The sequence below is a fragment of the Rattus norvegicus genome, chromosome 9 (genome assembly GCF_036323735.1).
Source record: "Rattus norvegicus strain BN/NHsdMcwi chromosome 9, GRCr8, whole genome shotgun sequence".
In the NCBI taxonomy this organism is placed as follows: Eukaryota; Metazoa; Chordata; class Mammalia; order Rodentia; family Muridae; genus Rattus; species Rattus norvegicus.
In genome coordinates this window covers 18289697-18311469 of record NC_086027.1, presented here as the reverse complement: position 1 = coordinate 18311469, position 21773 = coordinate 18289697, and the positions used below count along the sequence as shown (strand labels likewise).

Below are 21773 nucleotides of genomic sequence, written 5' to 3'. Positions count from 1 at the left end.
CTGCTGTTCTCAGAAGTCTGCTGATTTCAGCATCACCGATTTCAGCATCACCGCCTGCAGGAAGATCTAGCTTTGTGTTGGAACAAAAACCAGGCACCACCATCCAGCCAAAAGGACACAGAATAAATCACCACCCATACTAAGCGGGACAGCCTCATCCCCCAGCCAATATCCTGAGCATCATTGTAGACAAGAAATGTTGGCTGTGACAAAATAAAACAAAAGGGGACAATCTCGTAGAGCCTTGTCCTCTGAGTCAACACCCTCTACTCAGTGACTGTGACCATTTGCAAACGACTCTCAGGACAGGACCTGGTGATGACTATCGGATGTATGGGGTGGGGAGGGGCCCTCCCCTGAAATTCCAGCCACTCCTTCCTACACTCTGTCCCAACTGTATGTAATTCTGTATGGTGTGGTCGGGGAGGTAACAGACTGTACGTCCATGTCAGTTAACTGACACAGTCTCCATGTCTGCAGCTATGGAGAAGCTGTCATCCACACTGGGGTGAGTCTCTCCAGTGGCATGGATCTTTAAGGGTCACACACACCCTTAAAGGTAATCCTTTACCCCTGCTCTGTAGGTAAGCAGACAGAATAATTAGTTCACAAAGCTAGCCTGGGTGGCATGGTGCTTTGGTCTGTCATCGGTGCCTTATCTGGAATAATAAATGCTTGCACCTCTCCAGTAAACTTCAGACCGCACTTCCTCCCATGGGTCGTACCTTAGAGAGCACAGAAATAGACAACAGAAACAACGAAAAGTGATGAAATCCAATCCTCAACCTAATACGTCAAGTAAAAAGGGAACACAGAGGACAGCAATCACAGAGGAAGAGGGTGGCATTACCACGGAAGGCGTCCCTCGGCAGTAACATTCAGCAACACTGCAAAGGAGGTGGCAGAGAGGTCCCCAGGATAAGAAGTGGTGACCTAGGCGTGTCATAAAATCGTAAGCGAGTCGGTGTTTGGGACAGACACTGCCTGCGGAAGGCTGGGCACAGGATGTGAAGTGAGCATGGTCTAGGTTGAGGATTCCCCCCACCACCAGGGGACTGAAGCTGGGAAATGTAAGTCACTTGACTATGATGTCAGGAACTGGGAGAGCAGCTGACTCAGAAGAGGCAAAGCAAAAACCAAGTTTTGGGTGTGTTCTATAGTGGACCTGTGGGTGGCCAGCGGTCTGAAGCAGAAGTCTGGAGCAGCCAGTCCCAAGAGGTCAGGAGTGTGGCATCCAGAAGTGAATTAACCACTGCTGTGGAAGGTCCAAGAAACCCAGCAGATGCACCAGTCTGGAGCTTTGGTGGTACCCATTTCCTGAGGACAGTGGCTCCTCAAAGGCAGTTGCAAGTCTTCATCCATCCAAAGCAGAGGAGTTAGGAGCAGTTCAGCTACAGAAGGAAAACTACAGAGGTACCAAAGGACAGAAAGGGGCCTTTGAAATATGGCCCTGTGGCTCTAAAGTTCACCTTACAACAACTACTACTATTACTGCTGCTGCTGCTGCTGTTGTTGTTGCTGTGATGATTATTATTATACCTTATTCATTGGAGGGTGGCATGTGCCACAGTATGCATATGGTGGTCAAAGAATAATGGCAGGAGTCAGTTCTCTCCCCTCACCCACTATGTGGGTCCTGGGGATCAAACGCAGGTCGGCAGTTTTATTAACAGATACCTCTAACCACTGAGCAATCTCTACAGCCCAGGTTCATTTTCCTAACAGTCTAGCCCAGGGTTCGGGTTCGCAGGTTCATGTGCCAGAGTGCCTCCGTCAAATCCTGATGACCCTACTTCTGAGATGTGACTCCAAGGAAGCCCTGGAAACTGTGACTAGAGACAAGTTGAACATCTGCTTATACAGTAACTACTGTAGAAAAGAAAGTGGAGCTGTGCTGAATGCACGTTAAAATACGTCAGGCTTGCAGAGTGAGAGTACAAACATTAGCCAGGGGGCACGGCCGATGTGGCTCAGTGGTAGAGCGCTTGCCTCTCATGCACAAAGCCCCATTACCATCCGTAACACCATTAAGTAGATAAACAGGTAAGGGTCAGCCACTCAATACACTGTTAGTATTGCTTGTCATCTCTGATAAAGATTCATGGAGCATGGGATGGGTTACTATATCACACTGAACATGGAAAATGCACTTAGAAAGCATCAGAACGGGCTGGGGATTTAGCTCAGTGGTAGAGCGCTTACCTAGGAAGCGCAAGGCCCTGGGTTCGGTCCCCAGCTCCAAAAAAAAGAACCAAAAAAAAGAAAAAAGAAAGCATCAGAACACACACACACACACACACACACACACACACACACACACACACACACAGAGAGAGAGAGAGAGAGAGAGAGCCCCTCCCTCCTTTGAGACATGGTTTCTCTGTGTATCCCTGGCTGTCCTGGAACAGGCTGGCCTCAAACTCGGAGATCCTCTGCCTCCTTTGTGCTGGGATTAAAGGTATGTGCCACCAATGCCCAGCCACGCAAACCCTTTCTAAACTGAGAAAGGGTTTAAATGGATGGACCTGTACTTTATGTTTCTGAAATGAGAAAACACGTTGACACGTTCCATTAGCCCGTTCTGTGACTAAGCAAATCTCTTTATACCCAGCTTCGTGGGTAACAGCTATCCTAACACCCTCAAATCCACACCCTCGGAAAGCCAGTCTGCAAAGTGTAAAGGACTCCTCAGCACAAGGTGAAGGCAGAAGCAGGACGTTCACACACATGCACACACAGCAACACAACTGAAGCTGATCTCCCGCTTCAAGGGCCCCATGCTGCCCCGAGGAGATATGGGACAACAAAATGGGGCATTTCATGTGGAGAAGTCGGAGAAAGTTGTCAGCTCCTGACTGAAAAGTGTGGAAATCTTTGATCCAGGACTATGAAGCGGGAAGCGGATGGGCCAGTCAGCTTCACAGACAGTGACAAGCGCGGTTTGTCTGAATTTGGCCATGAACATCTAGGACTGGCTTTCCCTGTTCTTTGATCTCACATAAGAAGCAAGAGACACTGAATAACGAGGACAACTAGAGTTCCTTGCCCTCTCTGTCACCCCTGTTCTCCAGAGGCAGCTGAGACCCAAGGGAACCCCCAAACAAACCTTTAAGCCTCCCAGATGAGGTCTCTGCCTCGGCCCTGGCAGGTGGCCATCCCCAAAGAATGTGACCTGATTTCCTAGCTCTTTGGTTCTGGCCCACTGAGAGCCATTTCCCTCTCTGAATTCAGCCCAGGTAGGGAGTAATTCGCACAAATGCATATTTAAAAGCTGGACCAGATTCTTGTTTGGAGAATAAGGAATTAACAGGACTCAAGCGGAGACGCTGAACCGCCCGCGGTACTGATCCTTCAAGAAAATATGTCTTGATAAAATATGCAATGATAATAATGAAAAAGCTCCTTCTTCGGGGCCCAGGAGACCAGAGAAACGGGAATCTATGTCAAGAAATGAATGTGAGTGGGAGAAGTGTTATCACACACAACAATCCTCCCCTGCCCCCGCCAAATCCTCGGAAGGGTAAACATGAAAGAAATGTCTGCCAAAATGCATCTCTGTCAAAGAATGAGCCCGTCATTGCCACCATCTCTCTGCCACCTGTTCTCCTCTGAAGGGCAAGGAAATCTGCAAGGCACAGAGTGACTGACTGTCCCATAGAGGTCACAATGTGACTGTCCCATAGAGCTCACAGAGTGACAGTCTTATAGAGGTCACAGAGCGACTGTCCCATAGAGCTCACAATGTGACTGTCCCATAGAGCTCACAGAGTGACTGCCCCATAGAGCTCACAGACTGACAGTCTTATAGAGGTCACAGAGCGACTGTCCCATAAAGCTCACAGACTGACAATCTTATAGAGGTCACAGAGTGACAATCTTATAGAGGTCACAGAGTGACTGTCCCATAGAGCTCACAATGTGACTGTCCCGCAGAGCTCACAGAGCGGCAGACGTATCTCCAGTGGCCACACTTGGCTCTAGACTCCTGAACTGTAGCTAGCTCTCCCAAAGAAGTGAAGTCTGCTTTTATTGAACGTTGACTCTTTAGATGCATATGTGACAGCCACGTGCAGTTAGTGGCTACTGTATTCCACTCACTCAATTAAATCACATCCCAAATTGACCATTACTTTGCTTCTTAAAAACAAAAGGTGTTCAGTCAGGTGTGGAGCCACTGTACCTTTAACTCCAGCACTCAGGAGGCAGAGGCAGGCAGGGGTTCTGAGTTTGAGGCCAGCCTGGTCTACAGAGCCAGTTCCAAGACAGCCAGGGCTACACAGAGAAACCCTCTTAAGAAGAAAAGAAAACAAAACAAAACAAAGCAAAACAAAAAACCCCCAAAACCAGCAACAAAAATGTGTGCGTGCGTGCATGCGTGCGTGCGTGCATGTGTGCGTGCGTGCGTGCATGTGTGTGTGCGTGCGTGTGTTTGTGATATCTCCAGGGACTGAACTCGTGTCATCAGGAGACAAACACCTTTACCTGCTGAGCCATCTTGCTGGCCCTTGATTTGGTTTTTGAGTTGGGGCAGGGAGGGCTCCTTTTTAGTTCAGGCTAGCCTTGAACCCTGCATTGTCCTGCCTACAGATCCCAAATGCCAAAATTACAGGTATGTGTCTCCACACCAAGTGTCAGAGTCAGTGCTTCTCTACAAGTCACAACTGTGCAAAAGTACATAAAACACTGATGAGAGTAACTCCACTGTGACATTTCCTGTCATTCCGTTCTGACCGCCCAGTGACGTTTTTATTAAGTTGTGTCTCCCTGTACTGTGAGCCGTGCTTCCAGATGATTCTGCATTCGCTAAACTCGAGCACCACGACGTCTTCCCTAAATGGTTCAGAGACACTGGAAGCTACACCCAGGGCCTACTGAGCTTCACTTCCCTCCAGGCTGAAAAGTAACAGGATCTCTGTCACCCGGCCTGAAGAGGACTCAGATGGTTCCGTAAAGTACAGAGCAGCGCTGGTCTAACACCTAACATTCTGTTAATAACAATGGCAACAACAAATGTGTCATGGAATAGGACGGTTCTACTATAAGGAAGTTGTTCTAGGTCTACAGACTTCAAACCCATCCCCCACCCTAGGGGAACCACCTGCTGACTGTTGAGAATGTGACATCACAGGGCCTTGATCTCGCATCGCCCACTGTCAAGATGGGCAGTGTTCTCTTGGATGTCTGTTGTGCCCCTTCCTCGTGACCTGTGCCACAAATGTACTGTAGTTCCAGACATGGCAGGGCTCCAGACCCTCTCCAGTATCTCAAGACTGGACACGAGTCCTCTGTCCCCTAAGAAACATGGTCAGTACTGAGACATGGCGAGGGCCGTGGAAACATTTCACCCTCTGTTTCTCCAGACAGCCACACTTCCTGTCTCTTGGCTCACCCTAGGTCAGAGACAGCTCCAGTTCCCACAGCGAAGGAGTACAGTGGAAAGGGCCTTGGAGAGGCCACGTGACTTTTCTCAGTAATGAGATGGGTGTTGTTGGACTGTATTTCTCACAAAAGGGGCAAGTCACATTCTCAGTGAAATCCCTCCACCCTGATGCACCCCAACGCTGACCTGCCCTCCCCTTACCCTGCCTCCCAAAGAAAATGCAGGCAGCTGCCCACAACGGTGAAATCCAAAGGGTATTATTGCCAAGAACAAGGGTATTTTCACATCAGCAGGCCCAGAAGTCCAGAATCCCCCCCAGGAATTTCTAAGCAGAAGTTCAGTGAGATTCTGTGAAACTTGGGGGTTGGTTTTTTTGTTTGTTGTTTTGTTTGTTTTGTTTTTCCTTTTTCTAGAAAGCACTCAGTCCAGATCATTCACAGTCTCGGGTCTATTCCCCTAAGGACATCCCTTCCCAGTAGATCTCTAAAGATCTTATCATCTGAAATCATTGAAGTCTAAATCCCCTTAAGGGCTGAGGAGAAGGCTCAGTGAGTAGTGCTTACTGGGCAAGTGTGGGGACCTGAGTTCCAATCCCCAGGACCCACAGCACACAGGGCGCTTTCAGGGCAAGATGGGAGCTAGAGGCAGGGAACTCTTAGAAGCTCAAAGGCCAGCTGGTATATGCAGCTGTGAACAGGAGCTTTTTGCCTCAAGCAAGGCAGAAGGTGAGTAGAGATCCCCAAACTTACCCTCTAAGCTCCCTCTAACATATACATCTGTAGTGTGTACACATACATGTAAACATACACAAATACACACACACACACGCACGCGCGCGCGCACTTGCGCACATATACTCATACCAATAAAAAGTAAACACACAGTGACAATCAGGGACTGCTTCTTACAGTCCCCCTCTATCTGTGAAATCTGTCCACAGACGTCCCCACTGGGCCCAGGAGACCAGTACCATAACTAATCATCCCGGCTTAGAGACAGGAAAGCTGGAGCGTGATTTGAGCTCCAGCACTTTTGTACCCTTCCCAGGAATGGAGAATGGAATCATCACACTAGAAAAAGGCCTAGCGATTTCCTCCGCACGCTACACACACCTCTTCTGTGACATGGGTATTTACTTATCCAGGAGAATGGGAATGACGCCCCTAGGGATCTGTGTACAAACACACGAATGATCACAGCAGTATTTTTCACAAGAACCAACAACAACTAAATATAACCCATGGACCCAGGAACAGAGGGATAGACAACGAAACTCTGGCATACACACATCTCATGAACATAACTCATACATAACAAACTTAACAAAACAGAATTACTGAACTTATACAGAACTGCAGAATTGCATGTTTATGTTGTAAAAATAACAGACTAAACAAACCTATGGTAAGACAGAGCAGTGGTTGGCACGTGGAAGGTAGGGGCCGTGAAGAAATCCAGGTTGACCATGTTTTACCTGTCTTGATAAGGACTGGGCTGCACAGTACATGGATATGTCAAAACGACGTGCACGTTACTGTTATGTATGTGTAACTAAACACACATTAAACGTCTGAGTTGAAACCTTTATAAAGTAACCCTGTGCTAAGACTAACTGATTTTAAAATGCATAAAGCAACGTGGATGGTGCCTAGGTGTGGGTCTTTGTTTTTGTAGCCCAGGCTAGCCTTTAACTCCAGCCTCCTTCACCTTCTGGATTCTGAGATTACAGCCGTGTGCCACTGTGCCCCGCTAGGTATTTGTATGGTCCCTGTTATTTTTTTTTTAATAACAGGCTAACCTGGTCTGCACAGTGGCAGATCCAGACCAGCCAGGGCTACACAGGGAAACCTTGTCACAACGGCAACAAAAATAGCTATAGAAAAATCAGAGTACCCTTTTCTTAGCCTACCAACATTTGGTAAGGCAGCCATGAACAGACACCAACTCACAGGACCACACAGCTCCAGCTAAGTGAAGCCTGGAGGAACTCTAGGAGCTTTTACAGGAAGTCCCACCACTCAGCCCAATTCCCCACATGCAAAGCCATCGCTGAAATCAAGCCCCAAAACTCCTGTTCCAGATGGAGAGAAAAAAAATTCACTGACTTGTATCGGCAATTTATTCTATTTCAATTCCTGCACCAAATTGATTAGCTGACTACACAATCCACTTTATTTGTCCCTTGTTCACGATGCGGGGGGGGGGGGGGCACAAAACGACACAGTGTCCTAACCCACAAATGGAGGCACAGGGAGGCTCCCAGCTTGATGCTGGAATTGCTCAGGCCTTATGAAACCCCTTACAGAAGGCAGAGTTTGCAAGCTCACTCTAGGGTTACACTGATTAACTGAGGTCAGAGCACAGCACCACACGCCTTGTTGCTTCAACCCTGAGGGTGGGTAGCTGGTGACATCTGGTGTCACTTGAACTTCCTCAGAATCCAGCTGGTCAGAAGATACAAATTAGGAATCCAGGCAGCCACGGATATGTTGGGTTCAGTGGCCCTACTCATGGGCTTGTAGGCCACTCACATTACAGCCTGGGCTTCCTTCCTGGAAAAGGCTTACTTGAGATGACACTCCACAGTAGCTGTCCGGAGACACCTGTTCTGACCTTACCCGCCCCCTTCTGAAAACAGTTGTATGGATAAGAGGGTCTGTTGCTGGGCAGCTGGGCGGCCACTCATAAAGATCTGTGCCAGACTCTTTTAAAAAAATAGTTTTTGTTTGTTTGTAAGCCCCTAAACAAACTCACTGACACCACCCACCGCCCACAGGGGGCAGCTGAGAGCCAGCAGCCAACAGGCATCAGGGAGCGCACGCGCGGGGCTAACCCTGCCCTCTGCGCGATTCTGGCCTCCAAAGATAGCGTTGCCTGAGCGCAGCGGACCTGGAGCACTTGCCTGACAGTCAGGCTTCCTTAAATATACACTCCCTCCTCCTCGCCGGGACCCCATGCCCATCCTGGCGTGCCCCTTGCCTAGGAAAGTGTGTTAGGACACGGCAAGGAAAAACAAAACAAAACAAAACAAAACCCTTATCAGAAGAGAAAAGCGGCGTTTCTAGTGGCTGGGATTTGGCTCTCAGGATTTCTACCGAGTCCCCGCGCCTGGCCCGCCTGCTCTCAAGAGTCGCACACCTCTACCCAGAATCTAGCCCAGGTCTCCTGGTGCACGTGGGCAGTGGCAACTCCCATCTGCTCCGGGCCGGGTACCCACTACAGCAGCGGATACTGACCCACCTGTAGCCTCCGAGCTTCCCTCCGCGTCCTTCTAGTAGACCTCTCCAGCGAAGCCCAGGACCCCCAGCAGGCGACCCGACCCTCTCACCCCAACGCTCTCTCGCTTGTTTTGTTTTTTTCTTCTTCACTCGATAAAAAAAAAAGTTGGCCCAGAATCTGGCGTTCCATAGATCTGTCCCCATCCCCACGCGACCTGCACCAGGGGGTTTGCCTAGCAGCTCCGGTGCCACGAGAAGCTGTCGCTTGCCCACCAGGATCCCAGGCCAGCGGAGCCAGCGACCCAGGCCTCTGCATGCCACCTCGCCCGCCCGCCACACGCCCACCTACCTTAGGCGACCAGCAGCGGCGACCCTGGCGCGGGTTCCCGGAGACAGCGTGCTGCGTCCCGGGATGAAAGTTTGTGCCATGCAGAGCAGGGCGGCGCGCGGACGACGCGGCCCCGGGGGTGGGGGCAGAGCGCGGGGCGCGGCCGCTCGCGTGTCGACGGTCCCTCGGGCGCTGGCCGCGCAGGTACCTCCCCGGAGCCAGTGGCCGCCGCGCTCCCGCTCGCTGCGCCCTGCGCCCTGCGCGCTCCGACTCCAGTCCCGCCGCCCCCACCCCACCCCGCGCCGCCGCCGCCGCGCGTCCGCCCGCTACACTTCCTCTTCCTCTGAACTCATGTGCAAAATATGCTGCGCTGCATCTTCTTGGGGGAAGCGGAGCAGCCCCTGGCAGCCCCGCACGAGAGACCCGTCGGCCCCGTGCGTTGCCAGAGCCCGGCAAACCGTCCCTTCCCCCCTCCCCTCCCTCCCCCCTCAACCCCACCTCTCTTTCCCAGGCTTGGGCTCTGGGACCCGCTTAGGAGAGCGCCAAGGTGCCAGCCAAGATACTGGGAAGAGGACCGCCATCACCATGCTGATTGATAGCTAGGGTGGGGAGGAGAGCTGGAAAGAGGTCCATTTTGGACCCATTCCACAGGTGGGAACGTCCCCAAGCAGCGTTTGCTACCAGGTTTATGTCAACGCAAGCAGTGCTTGGGGAGAGAAAGAGTGCCACTGGCCTCAGCCTCTCTTTCCTGATCTTATCCAGGTGTCCAAAGGTTTGAGGTCTTGATGCGATTGGGTCATCTTAGCCTAACAAAAATGGATTCCCCAAGGAGATTCCATAAAGCAGGTCCCTAGGACAGGGCTGCTTTACCATAGTGAAAGGGTGAAATAGTGTCTCCTTGAGGCTAGTAAAACAAGACAGAATTGCCATGCAGGGCTTGAGAGCAGGAACCCTTGAGACAAATGGTCAGGATGGATTCCTGCCTTCTGTCCTTACTTGACCCCGGTGACTTTGGGCCTGCTCACCGGCCACCCAGCACTCCCTTGTGCCTTATTAAATGTAAAATGCTTGGAAGCATTCTATAATTCTGCTATTATCGTTATTATCGTCATTACCATAAGGGGCTGAGATTTAATTGATTACCCTGTTCTGGTTGGGCAAAGAAGGGTCCTTAGGCATTGGAGCCACAAGGCAGCGGACGGACGGACGGAGGGCTGGCTGATCTAGGCCCTGTGTTTTAATGAGGTCCTTCTGGTACTAGGAACACCCGCGGGGCTTGGGGGGTGGGGAGGGGGTGGAGGCAGCACTGCCTTGTTTCCTTGTTTGCTGGGACTCCTCTTGTAAGAGCTACTCCTGATCTTCTTCCCTGTAAGCCCTCTCCTACCCCCACCACCACTCAGCCACTCAATTGTCTTCTTTTACCCCTGTGCCTCTCCACCCACCCCATCCTGGCATTGCCACCCACTTTGCTCCACATTTTCCCACCCCTAGTCCCCGTCCTGGCGGGGGGGATAAGCAGGACAAGGGTCCCGGGCACCCTAGTATTGAACATTGATTTATGAAGTCAAAGGGGGGGGGGGGGTTATGCTAAAGATTCTGCCTGACACCTGGAAAATAAGGACTCTTATGCCATTGTCCAGAGTCTTTGATGGTCACCACAAAGAGAAAACAGCACCTGGTGGTGCCAGCCAGTGGTCACCAAGAAATCATAGGGCATTGAAAAGGAGGGAGAGGGGAGGGGGAGGAAGAGGAGAAACAGAGAGAGACAGACAGAGAGAGGCACAGAGAGGAGACAGATTATTTTTAAGCAAATTCTTTCCACTTATAATTTTTGTGTGTGTAGTTTTATTTTAGGGTGTGTTTTGGAGTTTGGGGTTTTGGGGTTTTTGTTTTGTAAACACCAGGTCTTTGAGGCTAATAAGGTATTCCGACATTTTTCCCATATTTCTGTCACTCAATGCTGTCCTTAGTACCAACATTGTGTGTTTAAATGTCTTTAATGAATTTTTCCCTGCCTGTTTCTTCATGTTTTAGTTTTGTTTTGGTTTGTCTCTGGAACTCTTGACCTGTCTTTCCGTACACCTCCAGCGATGCTTCCTCTCTGGGACATCGAGTTTGATAAACACGTATGTAATGAACTATTGTATTTGTGACCTACATTCAACAATTATCTGAGTCTCCTTGTGATACCCGATAAGTAGCCAAGCCTTGGGTTCACTTCTGTTGTACAGAAAGCAGTCTGGACTGCTGTGGGCCGGCTAGTTAGGGGACAGACCCTGGGCAGCTGGGCCTTACCGCTCACTGACCTCATCTACCCAGCCTCAACCCCAGAGATGCTGCGACTGAATCCTGGTGGGTTACCTTGGCAACCTCACAGTGTTGTCTGTTAGAATGTCCTAGGGCGGCAGCTTTTAATTCTGTCACAGCGGTCTCTTCAGGGGGTTGTGTAATAGTGCTGTTTTTCTTCTGCTCACACTTCCTTCCCTTATGATTTCACACTAAGTACTTGTGAAGGATGCTGAACACGAGGAAAACCAAGCTATTACTGCACAACAAGTCACAGATGCTCCTAGAACCGGGATCCTGCCTGTTGGAAGCTGATAAAACACAGGCCCGAGTTAATGGGGAAGCTGGTTCTCCTCATACCCTGTGGGGGAAGGAGGAGTTAACCCAGCCTAGGCAAGTGTAGGAAGGCCTGTGTAAATCCATCTGAGCTCAAGGCAAGGAATTTCTCCTAGATAGAAATTGTGTCCTGGCCTCGATGCACCCCACTCTGGAGATAATCCAGACACATGTACCAGCGGCTGGAGCGATGTCCCTGTCCCCAGTGGAGAAGGAGTATCCCCAGACAGCCTCCTAGACTGCCCGTCTTTTCCCAACAACCCCCAAACCACAAGTCCACCCGAGTCAGGGTCACCCTGCTCCTAACTTAGCTCTCTGGCTAACTCCACTTCCCATGACTCTGTGACAGGTAACAACTTGGGGCAGTAGGTATGCATGGCAAAAGCATGGGACAAAAGGGACTGGTGCCTGGACCGTTTATTCATAAGACCAGGAAACCCAGAGCTTATGCCCACCCATGAATGGCATTCAGGCTGGTGGGAGAGATAAGTCATCTATGACCCGGAAGACAGCATCATGATAGTGGTAACTGTAGGTAGCTTTGCAGCCACAGTGAGGTCACCTCTGACAGGTGTTTGCTCCATAGCCCGCGGTTATGGGAAGGTGGCTCCCTGCATGGTGGCTGTGGTTCCTGCCACAAAGTGGTAGAGGCTCCAGGGCCATGGTTTCTGAGCAGTCCCCTGCCCCTCGGTCTCTGTAATTAAGTAACTATGGCAAATTGGTTCCTCGTGGTCACACGGGCACCGGTACACTTCAGCCGGTATGACAAGCCTCTGTCTTGGGTTGGAAGAATGTGACCTGAGTGAGGGCAGGGAGCTTGTATTTTTGTATATATATTGATCTGCATAAACTGGCTAGCAATTATTGTCTGAAGTGGTCAAACCAGTATTTTTGCAAAAGCTATCCACAGGCATCACCAGTGAGAGGAAATGTTGGATTAGAGCCAAGTATTACACACACACACACACACACACACACACACACACACACACACACACACACACACACAAAGACAAATTATTGTTATTCTGCCCCGAGTCTGTTCTTCGTTTTAATTCTGAATTCCTGGCCTGTGTGAGCACTTCAGGGGACAGGGGCCCTCCTGTGGCTGAGACAGAATTTGCTCTCTAGAAAAAAGAGCCATTAGAGACTGACTCTCAGGAATAGCACAAAACACTGTTTTTTGGGCCTTGTTTCCCACATACAGCCTGAGGAACTGCCTGGCCCTACCAGTGGCATCCACATCCCAAAAATGGGAACAGAAGCATCCACTCCCTTTAAGGTTAGTCTGTTAGGAATATTTGTTGGTTCATATAAGTTAATGTATTATATTGCCAGAGATTGTGTGTGTGTGTGTGTGTGTGTGTGTGTGTATGTGTGTTCATTCCAGTGCATATGTATGAGTCGAACAGTGAATTCCCATATTCCCTTTCTTTTTCCCAGATATATAGAGAGAAGGCATGGGGAAACATCACTGTTGCCTGAGCCACTTCCTTTTCTCAGCACCCACAGGAAGGAGGGCTTATTAGAGCAGTGTTTCTGGAGATACATGGGTGGGGAAGCCATGGTGAAGGAAACTTGTTCATCCTTGTGGCTGGTATGAAACGGCAACTCCTCCTGAAGCAGCAGCTGATTACAAACTTCAAGACCTACCCCACGACATATTCCTTACCCTAGGGCCCAACCCCTGAAGCTCCGTAGTCCCTCCCATCTCCCCTCAAAGAAATTACTGTCAGCTGAAGACCAAAGGGCATGAGTCTGTGAGAGACATTTGACACTGAACATAGCAGTATATAGTATATAGTATACTATATATTCTGTATATAGTAACCGATATGATTTCCTTCCACAGCCTCGCCATCCCTACTGTATTTTTGTCTATACTGTGCTAACTTTCTTAACATCAGAGAAAAAGCCCAGGAGGCCTTTGTCTCAAGCTGCCAGGCCTTTGTCTCTGGTCAGGAGGGTAAGGAAGCAGGCAAACGTTACCATCTAGATTTATTAGACATAAAGAAAAAGCACAATTTTTACAAGGAAGAGCTAGTACAATAACAACAACAACAACAAGATCTTAGTTTTTGAGTTTCTGAAGACAAGGTCTAAATATAAACGGAAAAATTAGAAAAAAAAATAGGAAATCCGACAGACCCCATCGCCCAGTGTCCTATCTCCACTCCTTTCAACTCTTACTGCCGAGGGATCTGGATCAGGTTTGTTTTTTCTGCCAGTTAAAGAATTAAAAGGCAAGAAAATTCTGACACAAAAGGTAGCAGCAGCAGGGAAAATCTCAGACGCAGCAGACAGAAGCAACCAACCATCGAGGAAAGCCATCTATTAAGGATGAGGGAACTCAGAGAGAGAAACACAAATCTGCGGCAGAGCAGAGCTGTGGACTTCCTGGGGAGTGGAGCTGGGTTTTAGGGATGCTTTGAAAAGCTCTTTCTTCCCTAATTTAGTATTAGTCAGTCTGCACAAAGACAGGGAAACTGATAGGCCCCAAACATCAGGTAAATGTGTCCTGGTCCTAGCCCGGAACTTGTGAGGACAGACCTGTAGCTGTGTTGGCAGGAGAAAAGGCCCAGGAGGCCTTTGCCTCTGTCGAGAGGGTTAAGGAGGCAGGCAAACCTTTCATCCTTGTTATTTATCTGTGGCTCTCCTCATCTGTCTGCCTGTCAGAGATCTGCCTAACGCCTAGCCCTGTGCTATCGCCAGCTTTGCCATGCATAGGAGAAAGGGGAAGCAGAGCAGGGAAACGGGGTGAGTCAAACGGGCTCGGGTAGCTCCAGGTCTCTCTGGAGGCAGGATTCACAGTACAACGCCTGCCGGCAAGCCCTTTGGAGCTCTCTGAGCTGCTGCTCTGCCCTTAGAACCCATGAGGATTGTGTGCAGGGGAGCACACTGGACCTGGAGCAGAGAGGCCGGCCCTGTGGTATTCATCCCAGTGACACTGACCGTGAACTCCCATCAGCAGCAATGGCAGCAACCTGGGGAGCATCCCAGGACTAAGGGCTGCTCCAGAATCAGCCTGTGTAACTTCGCTGTCCTTACTTTTGTAAACTTGACTCAGGCTTTTCTGTTGCTGTGATTAAAAAAAAAAAAAGAGTTTATTTCAGCTGACATGTGTAGTCAGTCCATCATGAAGAGGGGTCTAGAAAGGAACCCTAGGCAGGAACCTGAAGAGGGGAGCTCATGCTGATTCTGGTCTTGCTCCTGGAGGCCTGCTCAGCCTGCTTTCTCCTAGGGGCTAAAGCAATGGCTGAGAGCTTGCCTCACCATCCACAAGCACAGGGCACACAGAGCTAACTGTGAACAGCAGGGGCTTTTGAAATCTCAAGGCTGACCCCACTCCCAGCCCCCAGTGACACACCTCCTCCAGCAAGGCCACAACTCCCAATGCTCTCCCAATAGTTCGGCCAAATTGGGACCAACTACTCCAAACACAGGAGCCTTCGGTCCATTCTCATTCAAGCCACACCAGATGTGTCAAGGTTAGTGTCAGGTTGACAAAAAACAACACAGCCTGGCAAATGGTTCTTAGAGAAGGAAGAATCTGTGTTGGCTCAGAGTCTGTGGACACGGACCACCCACGATGGCAGGGAAGGCACGGTGGCAAGGACAGCTTTGGTGGCAGGACTTCAAGGCAAACAACCACACTTATCCTCAGTTTGCTTTCTCCTTTTTCCGCCTTTTATTCCTTCCAGGATGCCAGCCCAGTGGGCTGGGTTTTCCCTCCTCAGTTAAACCTCTTCAGAAACATCCCGAGGTGTGTCTCCTGGGTGCTTCCAAGTCTAGTCAAGGTGAAATGAGGACGAATTGTCACCATCTTCATCTAACTTAAGTGGAGAGTAAGCTGCGATCTCTGCGAAGCAGCCGGCAGACGCAGGGTAAGAGAGTTGCTCACATCCTGTCCTCAGATCTGCCCCTGGAAGAGCCTTCGTGGACTAGCTCAGAGTCCTGCTCCAAGGCAGCAGCACGGCCATCCTGTTTCTGGTTAGCCCATTCTGGCACATGGCAACTGACCTTCAGGCTCCCGGTGGCTGGGAGAGGCTTTGGTGAATTGTGGGCACAGTGGGATCAATATTAAAACAAAACTCCTCCCACTTCTCTCATGCTGGAAGCCAGGTCACTGGTGACATTCTACACAGTGGCTGCTGGTCAGGCTAGGGTACCTGGCTGACTGAGGTGCTGAGCCCATAAGTGACTAAGAAACGGCTTGCCCTGAAGACACAGGCTATGTGTTCCTGCTTTCTGCAACTTAACCTTGCCCGTCCTGCCGAAACCAGCACAGACAAGGCGAGCTCTGATGGGCTGTGCACTCTGACAGGGATTCACCGGCCGTGAACCTCTGCACTTGTTATAGACAGCGCCCATAGGGAGGAGGGGCTGCACTAGCTCATCTCAGTAGCAGGTCTCTATGGAGAGCTGCCTCAGTCCTGGGTTCCAGTCATTCGGGAGGAAGGAGTTGAGGTTGATAGTTTCTGCACACAGTGGTTCTAACTAAAGGTCATCCCTTTGTGGCATCCATGCTCAGATCGGAGGAAGGCCTGGCTGTTGTTGGCATTTGCTTTAGGCTCCGCCCCACAGTTACCTGGCAACTGCCAGGTGTGCCTGACTCACCATAACCCTTCCTCTCTTGTGTTATTTTGTTCTTCCTCTCTCCTCTTGCTCCTGCTCCCCCCCTCTTCCCACGCTTCTCCCGCCTCTCTCTCCACAGTTGCGCTCCCTCCCCCCCCCCTCTGACTTTCAACTCCACTTACCATGCCCTGAGTAAACTCTATCTAAGCTACCGTCCCATGGCTGGTACCTCAGGGGGAAGCAGGGGGAAGGAATGACTCAGCAGTACCCCTCCCCTCCCCCACTTACCTCGCCTCCACCAGACATATCCCTGGCTCCTCTCTGATCTTTTCATAAAACTCAGTAGCTATTCCCATGGGTCTGAGGCATTGGGGTCCTTGGCATTGGCCATGCTCGTGTCAAGAAAACATGTTCACTCAGGACTCCATCTGCTCCCCACATTATCCTGACTGATACACCCCGCTAGAACCCCCCATGTGTTATGGAAGGTCATCTAGTTTCATTTCCAATTGTTGCAATAAAATATCCTGATAAAAACCCACTATGTTCACAGCAGCCTTATTTATAATAGCCAGAAGCTGGAAAGAACCCAGATGCCCTTCAACAGAGGAATGGATACAGAAAGTGTGGTACATCTACACAATGGAATATTACTCAGCTATCAAAAACAACGAGTTTATGAAATTCATAGGCAAATGGATGGAACTGGAAAATATCATCCTGGGTGAGGTAACCCAATCACAGAAAAACACACATGGTATGCACTCACTGATAAGTGGATATTAGCCCAAATGCTTGAATTACCCAAGATACAATCCAGAGACCACATGAAACTCAAGAAGAAGGATGACCAGAGTGTGGATGCTTCAGTCCTTCTTAGAAGGGGGAACATAAATATTCACAGGAGGAAATATGGAGACAAAGTTTGGAGCAGAGACTGAAAAGGCCATCCAGAGACTGCCCCATCTTGGGATCCAGCCACCAAACCCAGACAATATTGCTGATGCCAAGAAGTGCATGCTGACAGGAGTCTGATATAGCTGTTTCCTGAGAGGCTCTGCCAGAGTCTGCTAAATACAGAGGCGAATGCTCACAGCCAACCATTGGACTGAGAACGGGATCCCCATTGGAGGAGTTAGAGAAAGGATTGAAGGAGCTGAAGGGGCTTGCAACCCCATAAGAACAACAATATCAACTAATTAGAGCTCCCAGGGACTAAACCACCACCCAAAGAGTACACATGGACAGACCCATGGCTCCAGCTGCGTATGTAGCAGAGGATGGCCTTGTTGGGCCCAATGGGAGGAGAAGCCCTTGGTCCTGTGAAGGATTGATGCCCCATTATAAGGGAATGTCAGGGCAGAGAGTGGGAAGGGGTGGGTGGGGAACACCCTCATAGAAGAAGGGGGAGGAGAGATGGGATAGGGAGTTTACGGACGGGAAACTGGGAAAGGGGATAACATTTGAAATGTAAATTAAAAATCCAATTAAAAAATAAAATAAAAACCACTTAGGGGACAAAGGACTTATTTTAGCTTACAGTCAGTCCCAAAGGGATAGAGTTCACCACAAAGAGAAAGAATGGCAACTGGCTGGAAAGGCCTAGTAGCGTGATGGCGGGAAGAAGCTGGCTGAACGTACCTCATGCATACTCAGAAAGCTGGCAGCGGGGCAGAGACAGAGACACCGATACGAGCAACTGGGGGAAGACTGTAAAATCCTCAAAGCCAGCACCAATGACTTCAGACTTGGAGGTCCCACCTCCAGAAGGTTCCATAACCTCCCAGACGCCACCAGCAGCCGGGAACTAACATATGTAAACGTCGATGGGAGACAGCACATCTCCAAACCACAAAAGGCATCACGAGGGCTAGAAAGCCTAAGGCGGTGTCTCAGAAGAGCATCTCCCCTGTGAACCTGGGATCCACATCATCCCCCAGGATCCTCGGTGTCGGGAACCTGAGGCACAGGAAGGACAGTCACCCGCTCATTTACCAGAGGTCCACCGAGGGGTTCCATGGGCCAGGGTGGTGTTAGCAGCAGCGGTGACCTAGGCTCAGAGAGCTGTCACTTAGACACAGCTCGTGGTTATCTGCTCACTACAAATGAAACGTGACTCAGAGACATTGAGAGGCTCACCCACGGTGACCCAGTTAATACGCTGTCAACTGGGACAGAGGCCTGAGCTTCCTTCACTCTCCCAGGTCACCTCAGAGTCACAGAATCTGTGTGTGCGAGTTTGCTCTGAAGAGTAGGTGGGGTTTCATGCTGCGCTGCCTTGGCTTCTTCCTCGGTTCTTGTTTATTGCTTTCGTTCCGAAATTAGTGCCCAGATCGAGGCCTGGTGATAACAGGCATCCCCTAAACATTTGCTGAATGAATATGCAAGTGCAGTAACTGTGGACAGGAACAGCCCAGACTCGGCTCAGTCCTAGGAACCCATCGCTCCAGCCCTGTGGACGGAACCCGGTGTGCGCACCCGCACGGCATGCCGAGGCCGTGGGTTCCTCCCAGAGAAGCAAAAAGAAACCACTAAATGTAAGTGGTATACCTGGTCCAAACAACTTCTGAAATGTTAACTGCTACTGTGCGATCAGTTATTTCCTATTATTTCCTGTTACTCTCCCCCTCCCCAGCTTATACTATCTGGTATTTGTATTCAGGAGTTGTTTGTCTCCAAGATAAAAGGCCTCAAAAGCTGGGATCCCAGAGTTTCGAACACCTCCAAGAGGGCAGTAATGCCTTCCAGACTCCAGGAAAGGAGGGAAGACGGAAGGAAGCAGGCTTGACTGTGCACTGAGATCCTGGGGAAGGTGAGCCTGCACTGTCCCTGTGGTTTATTCAAAAGGAAAGAGGGAACTGGCACGGGGTCACATGTCTGTGATCCCAGAGGCTAAGGCAGGAGAATTGTCAGTTCCAGCCCATCTGTCTGGGCCGCATATCAAGATCCTGTTTGTGTATTCCTTCCTCCCTCTCTTCCCTTCTCCCTCCCTCCTTCCCTCCTCTCCCCTCTCTCTAATCTCTCTGTCTCTGTCTCTCTCTGCCTCTGTCCCCCCCCTCCCCTGAAACATCTCTGTGCAGAAATGTTTCTGTCACCCAGGCTTGACTGAATTCTGAAGCCCATGGAAGCCACAGTAAGTGTGCTATACAGAGGCTTGGTGAGAAGTGAGGCTTAAACATCAGAGGCATCAGTAGGAACGCAGCCCACTGTTTCCTGCTTTCCTTCTGAATAAGCCGCCTTAGAGCACCATGGGGCAGAAGCACAGGGTCTTCTGAGCTGAAGGTCACGACAGAGCGCTGATACAGTCAGGTGGGGTGGCTGAAGCAAGTGGCCCAAGAAAGCCCAAGTTCCCTCAACTGTGGCTCGCCATGGAAGACACAGAGGGACACCATCCATCAATCACCCCCTCCACGTCTCCCACCTCCACTGCCCCTGCCAAGCAACTGGAGGGTGTTTGGGTACTGTGAACAGCCTCGCAGGTCAGCATGGTCTCATGGTGGTACAAACCACAGACATCAACCCAGCCCTCTGCCCCTGGACACGGCCACGGATACCAACAAGGCAACTGTAGCAGAATGGCCCACAGACACCAACACCACCACCCCTCAGCAGCAACACAGACCACAGACATCAACATGGCCTAAGGTGCAGCACAAGCTACACTCATCAGCATGGCCTCCAGCAGCAACCCAGACTGCAGACACTAACATGGCCTCCTGTAGTAGCACAGACAGTAGTACGGACAAGCCACTAGACTTCTGGAGGTAGCATAGGCCTTGGACATCAACATGGCCTCTAGGAACATCTCAGTCCACATGACACTCAAGCCTCAACAAGGCCTAAGGCAGCAGCACAGGCCATGAAGGTCCATCCAGACAATGACCTGTCCTTCACCTCTGACGGCCTGCTCGGAGCCAGAGTGTTAAGGAACAGTGTGTCGGGGCTGAGTCTTGGCAAGCTCCAGGCTTTTGCACACCACCCTGACTGTCACTGCAGCCTTCTCTCAGAGGTCACCACCTTTGCATCTCCAGTCCTGCCTCTCTCCATGGTTCCTCCATCATACCCCCCTCTCCATCTCATATTCATTTATCACAATGGTATTAGAAATGGCAGTGGGTTACACTGTGTGTGTGTGTTTGCATAAATAGCTTTTCATGCAGATATTCATTGCAACAAGTCCTTGGCCTGGTTTAAAGTTTCTGGTCTCAGACACACCACAGCTACTGGACCATCACTCAGAGTTGTCTTGGATACTCGGCTGCTGCCCGGAATTGGGGTGATCTGCAGCTAGGAGGAGCATCCACAGGCAGGTTCTGCACGAGCTCCAGGCTGCTGCATGGCTCCCCACCCTCCTAATGGCTCTCCTTGCTCAACCTTTGTGCTTAGAGGCTGCAGGGGTATCTATGCCCCATGCTCTCTGTCTTCCAGCAAGGCAAGCAGTATAGGCTAGACTCCGTGCTGGGGCCAGCCAGTGGGCCTAGGACCAGCCTTATTCAGTGAAGAGTCTGGTTCGGCAGGAAGGGCTTCTCCACAGGGTCCAGCAGCTCATAGATGGAGAAGATGTTGGGGCAGAACAACTAAGCTCTGGATCTGGATCTGGGTGGCCGTGCAGTTGTCAGCCCAGGCCCGGAAAGGCAGCGTGGGCCCTTTGGACCTCTTCCAGCCCCTTATTTTGTTTATTTTCTTGTTTTTAAGTGGCATCTCACTGAGCAGCTCTGGCTGTTCTGGAACTCTTTGTAGACCAGGCTACCCTCAAACTCACAGAGATCCACCTGCCCCTCACTCTCCAGTGCTGGGATGAAAGATATGAACCAATGTGCCCTGCTCACACTTTTCCCCTTTTCTTTCCTTTTCTTTCCTTTTCTCCCTGACCCCTCTGTCTGTCTGTCATAGGATTAAAAGTGGATGTTTAGCCTTCACACCAGATCCAGTCCTCAGGGTCACCCTGGCACTACAACGGAACACCAGATGCAGTTTTTCCTCACTCCCTACTGCCCATGCCTCCTGTGGATCGCTCAGACCCTATCTCCCCGACCTCCTCTTCCCCCAGCAAGAATCCCCCATAACCTCAACACCCCAACACCCCTACCCTGTAAAAGCAGCAGCCCAGCAGATGAGTAAACCAGGCAACACACAGTCAAAAGACTATATAGAAATCCAGAGAGGAAACAGAAACTAAGGAACAAAACTCCCAGCCAACAAGGACAAGCCCAGAAACCATCCCCTAGACTTACAGCACCCAAACCCAGATGCCTCGATGACAGCATAAGAACACAAGAGTCATGGCACCACCAGAGCCCAGCTATTCTGTCACAGCAAGTCCTGAATATTTCAGCATAGATGGAACACAAGAAAACCTTAAAACTAACTATAAGAAGATGATAAAGGTCCTTAAAGAGGAAATGAATAAATCCCTTAAAGAAAACCAGAAGAGTGGCAATGGAAGGGAACGAATAAAACTATCCAAGAACTAAATACAAAAATAGAAGCAAATGGAAAAAAGAAAACCCATACTGAGGGAATTCTGGAAAAGAAAATCATAGGAAGGCAAGCAGGAACTACAGTGGTGAGCTTCATTAACAGAGTACAAGGGATTTCATCCTAAATCTCGGGCGTTGAGGATGCTGTAGAAGAAAGGGATACATCGGTC

The 21773-nt window shown here is 50.2% G+C and overlaps 1 protein-coding gene across 2 annotated transcripts in view; it reads right to left on the bottom strand.

Annotated features, from left to right (window-relative positions):
• Rftn1 (raftlin lipid raft linker 1) overlaps positions 1–9327 on the bottom strand; it is a 197677-nt gene extending 188350 nt beyond the window's left edge. Inside the window, exon 1 of one of the 2 annotated variants that reach the window (XM_063267578.1) lies at positions 8948–9327. The gene's annotated coding sequence lies outside the window, so the exon portion shown is untranslated. The remainder of the gene's footprint in view (positions 1–8947) is intronic. The other variant, NM_001135011.1, reaches the window with a different exon arrangement.
• Positions 9328–21773: the final 12446 nt, after the last annotated feature.